This window comes from Corvus hawaiiensis, chromosome 26 (assembly GCF_020740725.1).
Source record: "Corvus hawaiiensis isolate bCorHaw1 chromosome 26, bCorHaw1.pri.cur, whole genome shotgun sequence".
In the NCBI taxonomy this organism is placed as follows: domain Eukaryota; kingdom Metazoa; phylum Chordata; class Aves; order Passeriformes; family Corvidae; genus Corvus; species Corvus hawaiiensis.
The window spans coordinates 27,124,821-27,140,859 of NC_063238.1; the positions used below are offsets into that span (position 1 = coordinate 27,124,821).

General features: G+C 40.9%; 1 long non-coding RNA gene across 1 annotated transcript; it reads right to left on the bottom strand.

The window, feature by feature from the left end:
- Positions 1-1,328: 1,328 nt before the first annotated feature.
- LOC125316879 lies at positions 1,329-15,608 on the bottom strand. The gene is made up of 4 exons (XR_007199885.1): positions 15,486-15,608; positions 12,406-12,528; positions 4,417-4,547; positions 1,329-2,373 (listed from the first exon to the last, which is right to left on the bottom strand). It is a non-coding gene; the product is annotated as an uncharacterized LOC125316879 (long non-coding RNA).
- Between the last annotated feature and the right edge of the window lie 431 nt (positions 15,609-16,039).

A 16,039-nucleotide genomic window follows, 5' to 3' on the forward strand; every position in this document is an offset into this window, starting at 1 on the left:
AAGTACATGATAAAACAAGAAACTGATCAAAAATTTTCTCTTATTTTTAGACTATTTTTCCACCACAAGTCTGGAAAGTAAGCAACTGATTTTTTTTTTTTTTTTAATTGTCATTAGGCAGCTCTGGTATAATTTATGTTAAGTGTTTTTGGCCTGTTTATGTGTGCTGAAATTTGCCAAAATTGGTAATGTGACATTCCATCTTCAGCAAGCCTATAGAGCAATAAATAATGACACATGACTGTATGTGAGTGTTGTTAGTTAATTTTTTTTTGTGGTGTTCATGAAATGCAACAATCTTCCAACCCAAATTCTGCAGCATTAGGCAGCAAGTTGTACTCTGAACTAAACCAGATGCTGATCAGCTCTGTTCCTATTATCGACTTGGGGCAGAGATGGTAACCAGACCTTATTTGCAATGTTAACATTTGGAACAGATTAACAGCAGTTAGGCTGAAATGAGAAACCTCCACTTTACTGAAAAGGTTCAAAACATGTAATGCTGTAAAAGTCAGGACGTCTGTAGTATGTTAGATAGGAATAAATAAGTTAACTGTAAGCCGCACTTTCTCCTTTGCAGGATGTGTTATTTCCAGTTTATGAGTGACTCTGAAAGGACATGTTTATGAGGTATAGTCAGGCTTAAGTCCTGACAAACCATCTGACAAACCAAACCTGGTGAGGTAAATTCTATCCAAACTTGCTGTGCCTGTTCATTGTGAGAGAGCCCTTCCCAAAGCCAGCCTGTATGGAAGATTTTTGTCTGGGGCACACATCCCACATGCATTTGGGAAGTGCAGAGACCCACGATACTTTTGACGGCCTTCTGCTACATTCAAGCCCAATGGGGAACTTGCCCCAGAGGTCCTGTCAGAGTACATGGAACATGTGGTGGCCCGTGCATGGCATGTTGGACTTGGATATTCCTCTGTGCCTGCTTGTGGTATCTCAGAGGATTCACTGGGAACTGGAGGGGTTCAACAGGAGTGTTAGCCCAGGCCTAATGCTTTTTAGGCTGAAATGGGGCTAAGCTTCACAACCTCTTTGTGAATATTGTATAGATATTGCTGCAACCATAAGCTTCTAATATGTGTTATTTCTGTTGTATTACATTCCTCCTCCTTTCTTGTGCTTTTTAACTGGGAATATTGCTTTAGCTGGAATTGAATAGCAAGCTTCAATTCTAAGGAGAGTATTTCTGCAAAAGTCAGATGCTTTTTTCTGCAAATGTCATTTCTTCATTTCTGCAAATGTCACCTGCTGCATGGGTTTTCTATGTGTCTGGTTTGAAAATAGTATTCAGGTTTGCAGAGAGTAAGTAAGTGCTGGGAAAAGAATCAGCAGCAAAGTGCTTTGTTCACAAGTGGAGGGGGCTGTATTGGTGGTGCTGAGCAATTGCCATGGTAAGCTAAGTGGGAAATTAAACCTGATCTGCTCTAATTGCATTGAGTAAACTATTCCATGGATTTCATTTCAGTTTATCTTGACTTGGAATGGGTTTTGGTTAAGCGCACGGTGTGGTTGGAGGCACGCGCTGGAGCTGTAGCTGTGCTTGGCTGTGACGTGTGTAACTTTCTACAGGTAAAGTTACAATCCTTCCTGTAGGAAGTAGCAACAGCCATTCCTGTCTTTTGGGAAGGAGCAAATTTGTAATGACAGGGACTCTGCCATGTACTGCTCTGGCCAGGTGACCAGCAAGGAGGGATGTGTTTGGCCTTCTCCTTTGTTGGGATGGGGAGAGGACCCATCCCAACAAAGGCAGAGCAACACCAGCACTGGGACAGGCACTGCAGGGAAGGACCTAGAAATGCACCAAGACATGGAACCATTTACTCCATGCAAGCTGGTTAGAGATATGATCTAAAACACGTCTCACCGTGGGCAGCAAATGGAGGGATCCTGGAAGCACGGGACAAGTGCCTGTCTGACGCTCTTTCCATGTGTGGTTGGTACATGCTGCTGTACACTTTGACCCACGCCACCCAGGGTTTTGCTCCTGGCATTCAGTCACAAAAAAAAAATATGTTGCCTCCTAGCTTGTGTCCACCCAGCATGGATGTGAGGCAAGTTCAGGTGAATGAGTGGGTTCAGGCAGCCTTGGACCTATGCTGCAGAGGTCCACTGGTATTCCCTCCAGTAGCTGCATCACATAGCTCCTGAGTGAATCAACTTGTAGGTCACCCAGGGATGTGGGTGTAGGTAAACTTCAAAAATTTATTATAAAAAGTATGTTTGCCTTTTTTTTGACTTTCTAGGTATTTGGGCCTTATGAAAATTGATCAGTTACAGGTCGAAGTGAAGCCATCCCTGGCCATGGTGTTACTTAGAAGTTTGTCTGAATTTGAGTTTGCAGCTGGATCTCTTCTGTGCTCCCTGTATTTCAAATCAGAAAGAATATTTTCAGATGATGAAGAAAAGCAGAGAGTACTTTGCAAGTAATAATATTTTCCATGTAAAAGTGAAAAGGTAGTGAAATACTAAGCTGTTAGTATTTTAAAGCATGACTTCTTTTAGATGGTGTATACCTGGAGAGCACAAAGGAGGGATTAATTTTCCCCCTCAGGTCAGTGGCTATTTTATGGAAGGAGTATTTTATGGCACAGGCACTGCAGAAACAGGCAGGTGGGGAGCTCTGAGGCATGGTAGATGTTGCTACCTCTGCTTAAAAACTTTGATCTGAGACTGAATTTAGAGTATCCAGCATAAATACACAGTGCAAGATGGTGAAGCAGGAGTAAAATTCCAGCAAATAACTGCAGCTCAGCATGTCAGTACACACTGCCATGTGGCTGTGGTGTTAACATCTCCCACGCTGAAATGGCTGCAAAACAGTTTACAGAGTGGAAGCATTTCTTCAAGCGAGGCAGAGTTTTGAGAAGAAAACTTGAAGTGACACTGTTGCACAGAAAGTTTTGTGTGCCCAGTCTTTCATATTTTCAGTCCTTCACCTCTCTGCATTTCTTCTCTCAGACATAGCTTTGCCCAACTTTCATTTCAGCATCCACAGGACTGGTAACCAGGTCTCATTTCTGATAGTAAAATTTGGGTCATCTTTTACCTTGGTCACTTGAAATGTTTTGCTGGGCAGTGGCATATTTTCATAGGCAACCTTCTGCTCGGAAGACAAAATCATACTATTTCTAACTTTTGCACTTTAACTTCTCTCTGCTTTACCTTTGCAATGAGCATTCCTATTGTAAAGAGTTCCTTAGCCCTTTAAGCCCTTTTTAATATAAACCATTGCTTTTAAAGGTCCATTTTGCCTGTTGTAAGAAATCTGACATATTGGAATTAGTGACAGAATTTTAAATATGGAGCTGATATGCTGTAAAATCTCAGCTGCAGTTTGCATTAGATTTAGATTTAAAGTGAGCAAAAATGTAATTGAGGGATAAAAATTGGCAATACTCATAGCCTAGGAATTATGTTTCAGACTTTGGAAGGAAAATGGTTTGGCTTATTTTTTTTCACTTTCAGGAACACTATTATTTTCCAACTTAATGGTTTCAGATGCTGTTAAATGAAAAAAATATTTCTGGAGTAAGTGAACTTTGCAGGTGCTTTGTCCTGGGGTGTCTCTTGGAGTTTTACAGTATGACTCTTTGTGAAAGCAACAGGTCACAAACCTTCGTGAAGTGGCTTCCAGCCAGCCAGAGTGACAGCTGAGGTTGCTGGTGTTGCAGCTGCCCTGGTGGGGTGTGACTGACCTGCCCAGCCCAGCGTTTCACCATGCTGGGGGGTGGCTGCAGCAGGGGACAGCACTCAGACATCCCTTTGGGAAAAATGTGTTGTATTGCATACAAAGAAGAAGAAAAAGGATTCAGATCTTATAGTCTCAAGGACTAATGGCTTGGCACATTGCACAAATGTGGCCCAAACTTAACCGAAGTATTGACTGGACTTAGTTATCACAACTGGCACTTGGATGCCAGTTTGGGCACCCAAACTACTGGAAAGAGGTTTGTTCTCATCAGGAGCTCCCCATGGCCATCACCATCTCACATACTTTTTATTTGTTTATATATAACAATATATTATTCTTACTGTCTCAGGCATGCATTTGGGTTAGCTATGAGCCTAACTATAAAGAAAAAGCACATTTTTCATGGTGATCCTAAGACGAAATTCTTGTCTTTTTCTTTCCCTACAAATGAAGAAGCAGAGCCCTCTATGTGAACCACACTGCCCTACCTTCCCCTCCTCAGGGGCCCAATCCCACGCTGTGCTCACACCTCCAGTCACAGCAGCAAATGGCTGAAGCACTGGAATTTGGTGGAGTGAGAGCTCCTCCATTAAAGACCAGCATCTCTCTTACTGTCACTCCAAAGCAGCCAGGATCCCTATCCTGGTACCGGCAAGGCAAATTTGATCAATAGGCATTTTAACTGCTCCTATTAAAAAACAAACGTAACCTACCACGTGGTTGTGAGGTCTGAGGCTTCAGCACACTGAGCTGTGAGGTGGAGGTTATCTTGGAAAGCTGAGGTTCAGGCTATCCCTTCCAGCCTCGTACGTCTTGTAGTCAGTCCCAGGAACAGCCAGCTCTCCTTGGGGAATGGTAACAATTACCTAAACATGTAACTTATTTTAAAGACAGCCTATGATTTTAGTTATATGATTGCTTTCTTGCCTTTTACTTGTTTCACCAAAGATCAATTATGATTTTTTTGGACCAAATCTTCTGTTTTTCCAACAAAAATATGCACGTCAAATGACAGAAGAATTGTTTTTGGTGGTTTTGTTAAGATCATGAACTGCCATTTAGTTTTTCTTAAAAAAAAAGAAGAAGTCCTGTCTTGTACTCAAACACATTAATTCCTTAATTTCTTAGATGCGACTCTTTGGTTCACTCCACCTCTCTTTAATTGGAGAAGCCTTTTTAGGCTTATGCTCTTCCCTGCTTACACAGTGTCATTGCAGCAACACCCAAGGCACTGGGTGGCTGAGGTGCTTTCTGGAGCATTTCATACCACAGTAACAGTTTCTGATGTCATCTACATGTTTTCTGTGTAGGTAACATCCTCAGGCTGGACCAGGCTCTTAGAAGTGTCTTGGTTTTGTTTTATTTTCAACTTGTTAAACATGAAAGAGAGGTAGGAGAAATGTTAGTCAAAGATGCAGGTTTTACAAGTATTTCTCATTCACTTGATGTAAAATAAATTCTTTACAGCATAACTGGAATGTCTTTGCACATGTTCCAGGATGGTTGCACCCAGCTCTGAGAAGAGAACAGGGCCTTTCCAAGTAACACACAGTTAGCTCTGCCAGCTTTACATGTAGCCTTTAGTCAGAGATGTATGTAATTTCCATTTTACAGCTGTCCAGGCACACTTTTGAAAAACCTAGGCTGTATACACCAGATGTTACTTAGTTCAGTGTGGTCTACCTTGGACCCATTCCAAACCTGCCTGCATATAATTTTCAAGTCCCAACAGCCCTGCAGTGCTAGAAGATAAAAACTGACCATAACTGTACCCTTTCATATTACTTAGAGCTCAGTTTAATTATCTGAAACACTACCAGATATATAGTTCAATCAGGAATTCCACCTTAATATTAACTACTACCATATCCATTTTTTTTTCTAATTTGAGACAGGTTTTGGATTACTAGGTCTGAATTATGCAAAGTTCAAATCAGCGATTAATATAATTACCTAGAGAGGGTTTTTTTCTTAAATTGTGAATAATGGAGTGTGTTTATATGGCCTCATTAAGAAAGGCAGTCCATGAATTTATATGATTTTGTTTTATGTACAGATGGGTGGGGCATATGTGTATGATTTGGACTTGATATTTAAAAAATATGATTTACAGACCTGCTAAGCAACTTGCAGTGCTGATGATACCCTCTCAAGAAATGAAGTTTTTCAAGTTTTTTGAGTCACCTCTGTTTAAGCATTTGCTTATAATCAAATGAATGCTGAAGTGCTTCCCTGAAGATGTCAGGAACCAAAGACAGTTTTAAATCAGGGCCTTCAGTGCCTGTAAAGTTTCTTTCAGAGCCCTGTTTCTGACTGTAGCCTGACTCTGAAGAGCTATATAGGTTTCCAGCCCTCTTTTGTGGGATTTGTGTGCTTTGTAAGCCTCAGCCCTTGCCCTGGAAGCATAAGGATAAGAAATATTCTGAAGTTATGTGGAGAGCCCCACTTTCTTTAGACAGTATTTTCAATGTATTGATTATTATCTGATATTAAAACCATATTTTAATACGAAAAAAATAGAAAGCAGTTAAATAGTTTGGTTATTTTGTAGTCATTGCTGATTTTCTTAGTATTTCCCTTTATTGGTATGAATTGACTGTGATAAATTTATCTCATTTGTCTTTGCTGAATTATTTGTCTTACAAACTGTTCCTTTAGTTTTGGATCAGGAAAGAGTTTAGAGAAAAAACAAACCAAGGAAAATACTGGTGACTATTTGTAAAAAATTATGATTGATGCTCAAAATGTGTAATCGATGGAAACAGGAGCCACTTGGTTATGAATTAATTTTATCAGCACACATAAGCAAGACCCATGTGACAAATTAGAATAAACAAACACATTTGATTTTGATATGAAGTATTAAGCACATTCCTTTTATAAGTGATCTATGTCTTGGCTGTTATTTCCCTGAATGATGCATTACATTTCAAGTAGTGGTACTGCAGGGTAAAGCTAAATCAGATAAAAGTGTTTAATGAAGGAAGTAGATATTTCTGTCTCACTCTGTGAATAGCTGCTTTCCGTCAAGATTTTTAAATAGAAATAACAACAGTAATAAGAAATATTTCCAGCTAATATCTTTTATAGATTTCTTATAACCTACATTAATTAGACCCCTTGCTTCACGTTTCTCCTTTTTGATTCATATTATCTTGTTTCAACTTTCTTTTCAACTTTAAATGTTGTGATCTCCTTCATGAGTCAGAACTACAGAGTACTGAAGATTTTTACCTCTTTTTGTCTTGCACTTTAAGAATACATTAATTTCCCAGACTGCCCTCACATTTGTGACTACGGCTCCCTGCTCCACTTTCTCAGTGCTCCATTTGAGCTCCTGCTAAAACTGAAAGCTTTGGGAAAAATAAATCTAAGATGTCAGTGACTTAAAGCCCAGTGCTGTAAGTTTAAGATGTTTGCCTAATATCACATCACCAAAATGGAACAGATAAAGATGAAGTGTAAAGTATATGTAACGTGGCTTGCAGTTAAGTGCAGTAATTGGAGAATGCAGGCAGCAGATCTGGGAAGGTGATAAGGCAAGCAAAAGCTTCTTGGGAAAGGTAAACTGTCTGAAGAGCTGACAGTGATATGCACTGACTGGAAGGAACCCAAAATTGTTTTAGCCTTTAAGCATCCAACAGACATTGAAGTAATTGAGTAATCATACACTCTGGGTCCAGTATTCCTGTCACTGATACCCCATGCGTCTCAGTTATTGGTGTAATTTAAATCTGATAGCCACATAATGGACCAAATTCTCTCCTCTACTTTTCAGAAGTTGTCCTATTGGATTCAATATGAAGAATGTTTGCTTAAGTGCAGTAAGCAGGATTTGTATCATGAGGCTTATTTTGCTTCTCAAAAGTGGTATTCCCTGCTGTATGTACTGTATAGCACCATAGAAGACAAAATACTTAATTCTAAAGGAAAATACCTGAAGCATCATAGATTAGTTTAAATTCTCAAAAAGGTGTAGGCTTTTCTGTTTCTTCCAGTGTTTAGTCACTTTTTCTTAATGTTTACGACAAAAATTGTCCGCAAGTCTCCCTTTTGGTGCCAGTGTTTTGAAAGCGAGTCAGATTCTGCACTGTAAAAGATGATGCCTGCCCTATGTATTTCTTGGAATGACAGCTTCTACCTTTCAAAGGTCATTTGGGTTAGAAATTCTCATTAAAAAATACTTGAATACATGCCACATACCTTGTCTGCTTATTCAATCTTAATATTCAACAAAACATTTCAATATTGCTAAGCAGCCAGATCGGAATAAGCCCATTGGAGCATGGGAACATCTTTTAGTGCTGGTTTTGTATACAGCACCTCATATGCTGAGGCTCAGGGTGCACAGGCTGAACTGTGGTGCAGGTAATAAATACTAACCATCAACAGAGCTTTAAGGTGGGTTCTGTGCAATGAGCATACAGCTTTGTGGAACAAGCCAGGCCTAATTTGTTAAGTAAAATAGGTGATGGGCTTGCACATGTCTCCCTAGTACTAAGGTGATTGATTAATATGCATGAAGTGTTATAGGACAGGTTAAAAGCATCTGGTCAACCCCACAGCCTGCAGCAGGTAGAAAGCCAGGCCCACAGCTTAATGCAGAAACTTGGCCCTTGTAGAATTTTCCCAACTAGGAGTATATATGCCATGGGGGAAGCTTTTCTTGAGATTATGTGAGTTAGTTAAGCTTGGGATTTGTTCGGGAGGTTTCTTTTGCAAAGGCCCACCTCTACATGATTCCTTCCACCCTCTCCACCCTCCCCAGCAATAGGACTGCTTTCAGGTTGGCTCTAACACAGTAACACCCATCTGGTAAGCTAAATTAATCTGAACAAATCCTAGTAAACTACATGAGACATGGCACTGCTGTGCAGTCATACAGTGTAACTGGTAGTACACTTTCTAGCCTGACCTGGGCTGTGACAACCATCATTTTTCCATGGAATATGTCCATGGAAAGGGCATCCCCAGCTGTTTGGGGAGCTGGTCAGCTGAGGAAGTGTTCCAAAAGCCAGAAGAGATGAGAGCACCCTCTTGGAGGAGAGAGGGGCAGGGTACAGCTGCATTAACATGAGCTGTGCTGTGCAAAGTCAAAAAACACTCTGGCACATCGTATGCAATAAAATAAGCAACAGATACGTGTGCATTTGGGGACAAAAATTGTCCTCTGGTTGTAACCTGATTCTGTTCATTGAGACTCTGTATTTAGCTGTCTTGTCCCCTTTATATTATGAAGCAGCCTGCCAGGGTCTGAGACTCCCCTCCATCCTCACTTCTGCAGATAGCAGCACCTCATGGCTGTCACCCATCTAACTGACACATCACCTCCGCACATCTTTCAAAGTTTTCCCTCCTGGAAAGAGGACTGAGTTTTCAGAGAGAAAGAAGGGTTGAAGATGCCTAGCCTCTCTAAGACATGGCCCTTCCTATCTAACTACACTGCTGAAGCTCACCCTGTAGCTTTCACCAGCTCATGTCTTGATCTCTGCACACTTTCTCTAGGTATGATAAATGCAGCATTGCTGTTTGCTTCCATCGAGCATATTGCTGCATGGGTCATCCTTCAGCCTTGTTGCTTTGACTGTGACACTCTCTGACATTACTCTCTGTAATCCTTCCCCGATTCCTCTTTATCATTTCAAAAATAAGCTCCTTTCCCTCAGTTCATAATACCTTCTTATTCTTCATCCTGCCCATTGTTCAGTAAAAAGGATCAACTCCACCTTCCATTATGCCTGTGATAGTTTTTCAGCCAGACACTGCCAAGCTCTCTCCCTTGCTGTCCTGCAGCATGGGCAGGGCTCTATCCACATCCCCATTCCTCACAGCCAAATGCACATCTTCATTTTACCTGCTGCCTGTGGAAAACTAGATGAATGTGAAGTGTCACTGATTATCCATACCTCATATTTACACTGTCTTGCCAATCCATACCAAGCCACTGCCTTTCAAATTTGATTGAAAAAATGAGGTTTGCAAATATGTTTAAGCTTGTCAGAACTATAAATTTTAATAGGACATATGAAGCTCAATGTTTTTTCTGAAATTGGGTTTAAATTCTTCTAGAGGAGGGTTGGTATATTATTTAAATCAGACAGGTCTAGGAATAAACTCTAAAGTGTCATTGTAGCACAGAGTATGTTTAAAAAATAATAGTACTTGTAAAAATACCTGATCCTACTTCATTCTGCAGGAAATATACCCTATCTTCTGCTGCCTCATAGTGTTTGTCTGTTTTTGTATGTACTGTTACACTTTGTTGGTCTGGAATAGAAGCTCTTGACTACTATTTCTGATTTCAAAGTAGGTGTTGATTCCAGCAATTTCCCAATATGTCTTTTTTAAAGTTAAAACAGAATCTGATTAAGGATATGAGTGAGAGGAAATGGTACATATTTTCTCTTGTTTCATTCTGAATGCTGATAGAAAAAAAAAAAATCTAGAGCCAGTCTACCCAAAAAATTTCTTTTAGAAAAAGTTACTTGAAAAAAAGGTGATTTTTTTGGGAAATGGTTTTCTTGCTGCTTGCATCCTTCTTTTGTAAACATACAATTAATTTCTTCAATGCAAATAATGAACCCCGAATCATACAACATGTATGAATTTTTACTAAAAATGGAACCAGTTGCCTTAGAGATTTGTAAATGTTGGAATAATACATGAGATTGTCTCTCCCAGTGCCCTGTAAAGCTTAGACTTTTCCAATGAGAGATGTCAGCTAAGGTGATTATGCTGTGAGCAGACTAAGCCTTGGGATTTCACAGCAGATCTCAAATGTATCTAGTAAGACTAATTAGCCCATTTTAAACAGGACTTTGGGGTTTTTTTTTTAAATAAGAGCACATTTATATTTTTTATAGTATTTCTATAGGACCAGTTCAAGATAATTAAATGGAAAAACAATGTAATAAATTCTTGGAAACAATCCCCTATAAATATTGGTTTATCATTTGGCATTCTCCTCTCATTTCCACCGGATACCAGTGGGATTTGTATATCCGCTTCCTTTATGTTTCTAATTAAGAAACCATGTCAGATTTGTGGAAAACCTACACAATCTGTCACTTTGACTGCTGAGGAATGGGCATGCTTCCCTGACCCCTATCCCCATCAATCTGAATAGATCCAATTTCTTTGATTTATATTGAATAGAATTTCATTGGTGGCTACTGCATAAATCTAAAAAGGCCTTAACATTTTGTTTCACCTAAACAATGATTGGGTGGAATGTGTCTGTTTAAAAGTGACCTTGCTCCAGTATTTGAACTTCGGCTTATAACAGGGGAGAAAAAGATTTTAGTTGTTTTTACTCTCAAAGACGCATGAAAGTCATCACTGGGTTTTCCAACGTATTTGATTAAAGTCTTTCACCCAAAGTATGACATTCTGTCATGCTTAAAATGCAATTTATTCAGAAAGTGCCTTAATAAGTGTAAGAAGACTAATTAGAGTAGGGTTATTGCTATTTTTTAAAACCATGCTTCTTTATAAAAACATGCCTTGTGCCAGCACTACACAACTGACAAAGCCAAGCTGAAGTGCTTTAAAAATTTGAAGGCATTTGGTTTGCTTCCTTACAAATGTTGAGATGAGCATTTTCTGTACTCTGTGCTGGACTTGCAAGAGGCTTGGGGCCCAGTGGCAGGAGGGTTGCAGGGCTGTAACAGTGCCTTGCACTTCCATCCCCACAACACATTCATAAACCAAACAGCCCAAGGGCAGGCACCAGGCCCAGCCTGTGCCCAGACAGACTCTTTTCAACCCCCCACATTCCTGCCTACTGGGATAAGTCCTTCCTCCCACAGTGGGACCTGACATTGCTGGGAGAGTGCTCTGTGGAGTAGGAGCAGCCCAACAGCTTCACACCATGGACACCTGCCTGCTGGAGCTCGAGCCTCACTCCTGGCCCAGCTTCATTGCCCCAGATAGCCAGTGGTCCTGCTTTGGGTCCCAGAGACAGAGACAGGGCTTAGCACTGAGGAGGGAACAGCAGGGGTGATGCACCTTCTCTCAGCTGCTCCTTGGCTGGCCCCATGTCTTCTGACACTTGCATTTTGAAATGATACTTTACATCCCTTAATCATATTAATATAATATATATTATATTAAAATAATAATAATAATATATAATAATAATAATAAATATTATTATAATAATATATAATATATATTATATATAATATATATAATCATATAACTTGTTGGTTAGGTGGAGCGTGAGCGCACCCAGATTGTGGTGTGAGTCCTAATGTGATGCTGCCTTAAATCCTGCCTTCATTTGCCCTGATCCCAGGAATGTCTGTGAGGGACCTGACGGGTGAGCAAGGATGGTTTGGTTGCCCAGGACTGAGTGCCTGTGAGCACACCACTGTCACCTGCAAAGGGGAACCACACTGCATTTTTGGAGCAGCTTATTGTGTGTCCAGGTATCTCTATCCAAGTGAAATAGGCTGTAGCCAGGGCTGTCCCTGCCTCAAAAAATTTTGGAGGGCCCCTTCAGCTAATGCAGGAGATGTCACAGGCTGGATACCACCAGCAATGCACAGCCCAGAATTTGATGGTTCAGGTGGAAGTGCCTCACCCAGGCACATTTGCATCATTAGCCATCACATCATGTACAGTATTCACAGACAGTCACAGACAGCAAAAGCATCTGAAAGATTCGATGTTTCTACCTTAGAGTTTTAGCCACTACTTACCTCACCCCAGGGACCACATTTACCATCCACAGCAAGAATTAGGGCTCCTCTTCCAGTTTTGGGCCCAAAACCCATGCTTGTTTATTCTAGCTCGCCCTCCAATTGCAGAAGGAGTTGGGATGTCTGCAAAGACAACCTGCTGAACTCCAAAACCAGTCAAATCAAACTATGGCTCAGTTTAGCATAACAACAGTTAGTCTCCTCTGCATTGATTTGAATCACACAAAGCCAGCTTGCCATGAGGCATTTTTTATGAAGCCTTCCAAAGCACTTATTTTTGCTTCTAAGAGAGAATATTTAGGTAAATCTTTGGTATTTCTGAAGACTGCTTTTTTTCTTGGTGATTTATTCAAATACAGTGGTTTTGCATACTCAAATGCTTTCTTTCTGGTCACTGTGGTGCTAATTCCCATTCCAAAGCACTGACAAATATGACTTTTGTTAGTGCAGGGTGTGCTGCAGAAAGCATTTTCATAGTGCAAGATTTCATTACAAGAATCTGGAAAAGTTAAAGCCTTTCTACTGTTTTTGAAGTAAGTAGAAAATGGATCACCGCTGGGTTCCTCAGGTTCTGGGAACAAGCTTCCCTGCCAGAGGTTACTTACCTGATATTTAGCATCCTATCGCTCTCCTTAATTAGGAGTACTGCAAAATTCCTCGTCTAGATTAACACATTACATATAATTAGTTATCATTCTGGAGTCCTGCATCATAAACTGCTCTCTTTAAGATGTCTGAGATGATATATAAAAATCTTTATTCCAGAGTTCTAAGTAAAATCTCCAGCCAGTAAACTGGAATGTAATTTTAACCCTTATGTTTCTTTAAGCCTGATAATTCCCTTAGTGTCCTTCTACATTGGCCACATGTCTTCTCTGTGTCCAATGCTGCTTTGCAAACATACACATGATTGAATTTTGACCAGCATCAGATCACAGGCTTGACCAAATAGCTGCATGAACATGCTTTCATATTATAAATATAATTTCTATATTTTAATCTTTGCATTCTTTAATCTTTGGCATCAGACAAAAAGAGGACAGAAGCAGTAAAAATGAGATGTAAAAGTTTCTTTGAACATGCTTTGTCTCCAAACACCTGCAGAAAGACCCAGAGCAGCCCACCTAGGGCAATACAGCAATAGCCAGGAATGGCGCAGAAGCTCTTGCAGATGCTTGGGAATGGTGTTTGAAGTTGTTAAGAAATGTGCCAAGTGTGCAATCTGCCTGACAGATGCTCAGCTGCCAACTGTGCCTAACGAGATGCTAACGAGGGTAAGACAGGGAGAGGAGCAAAAACACAAACATGAGACAGACCCTGTGTACCACCGTACATGTGTCCTTGTACCTCGTGCCACTGCTTGGTCTCACCTGGGAGCCACTGGATGAGCCAGCAGTGCAACTTCCTGACAGTTTAGGGTTTGTGCTGCACTGCCCAACCCTCCTGCACGAGGGCTGTGTCACGGGCCTGGGGGCAGACGCAGCAGGATGGAAGATGTCCTCCTCCGAGGGGCTGTAGGGCACAGGTGTCCCCCAGGCAGTTACCTGCTCCTTGGTCCCAGCCACAGGAACAATGCTTCAAGTGGAAGTTTGCAAACGGCTGGAGAAAATCCAGGGGAAGCTCTGTAAATGCTCTGCCATTTTAGGTACAGATGGAGCTTTTGTTAGTGCCTCGGGGCTGGATGATAAGGGATGTGAAGATCTACTCTTTGTTTGCTGACAGAGCTCTGAAACATTTGGATAAGCATGGAGATTACTTTCATCAAGCTGAAAAGTCCACGGCTGTGTAATATATTCATACTCCTGAGACTGAGGAATTATCTGACACTTTAGAAGGGAAGAAATCACGTATTCAGGACAGTGCAAGTGTTCTGCTGGAGACTGACATTTAAATGTGCGCAACAGTAATAAAAAGGGAAGTCTGTATAAGGAATACAAAAACTGTATGTCTGTAGTCTCCATGTAAAAAATGAAAAAGGGTTTCCAGCTTACCTGTGGCTGGAGAGAGCTGCACCTGAAAACCATTGCACCCCTGTTTGCCCACTACAGACAACAGCGACACTTGACCTTGGAACCATAATGTTCCCAACCTCTACGTTTATCAAACATGTGCCAGCAGGCCACAATAAGAAAATGTGAAATCTGGCCATGAAAACATTGTCTGACCACACTGGTGGGAATCACTGAAGCACAAATAACACCTCACTACCTAGTTCTGCAGTTCCCTGTGCCTATAAAATACAGATAGCAGCAACACAAGAAAAACAAGCATTGCCTGTGTTACTTGGTCTTAAACTGAAGAGAGGCTGGGTAGCTCTGTGGGGCATGGCAGCAGCACATGGAAGCTCATTCCCCACGTGGGTTAGATTGCGTGCTGCGTGTTCCTGCTGAGGTCAAGGAGCTGGGCAGGCTGTGGATCAGGCCAGGTTTCTGCAGTGGCCGCCACAGCCACTGTGGCGGGATTTTCTCCTCCTATGAAGTTTATTTGCTGCCCCTTTCCATCTCAGGAGGAAATCTTCTTCCTTATTGAAGGTCTAGTGGAAAGCTTCAACACGCCTCTGGACATTAATGTAAATACGTACCAAAGATTTTTGAGGAGAATGATACATATTTTCGTTCAAAAGCGTTTTGACTGCATGTTTTTAAATACAGAATAATTGAGATATTTTAAGTTTTAATCACAGAAGTTGGGCTTCTGCCAAATAATTTGCTATTAGTTACCTCTAGGCCTGGGGGATTCAAGTAAAGCACCGGAATAATGTCACATGTGAGAGAACAGATCATGCAGCTGAGAGAATGAGAATTAGGCCATTGCAGCATGCAAAATATATCAACATAGAATCATAGAGTCATTAAGGTTGGAAAAGACCTCCAAAATCATTGAGTCCAACCATTAACCTAACACAGACAGGTCCACCACTAAACCATGTCCCTCAGCACCATATCTCCATGTTTTTTGAACACTTTCAGAGATGATGATTCCACTACTTCCTTTGGCAGCCTGTACCAGGTCCTGACCACTCTTTCAGCACTCCTCTGGTGCAACTCGAGGCTATTTCCTCTTTTCCTGTCAATTATTACCTGGGAGAAGAGACCGACCCTCTCCTCATGTTTCCCAATGTATAATCCCCGCTTTGAGCAACAGTTTAGACAAGGTGACTGTCACAGGTCCTTCCAAACTTTGTTAGGGCTGAGCAGTAATCAGTAGCTGTGAAATGGAGAAACAACATTTTATTATTTATTTCTTTCAGATAAATTGGTTTTATTTCATATTCAACATTTTCATTTAATATCTATATACATACCTACAGAGAAGCGCATCCACCTCTGCTTCTGTTTTTTCTTGACTGATGTAAAGTATACAAATCAAGGGGGGAAATACTTTTAATTGCTCTGCTTTTTAGCAACTTTCACTGTGTTTCTCACTTCAGCCTCTGATCTCCTGTTGGAGACATAGAGACTAACGTCTTCCCATCCATGGTCCCACTCATAAGAATAAAGGCCATGTGTGTATTTGTTACGAATATCTACAGTACTCAGTAGCATTGGAGAGAGGAAGGCTGAAGATGACCTGTTTTTTAGGAAAGTTGCTGCTTGTGATTCACATGGGAGTTGTGGGGTCTGTGGCCTTAAGA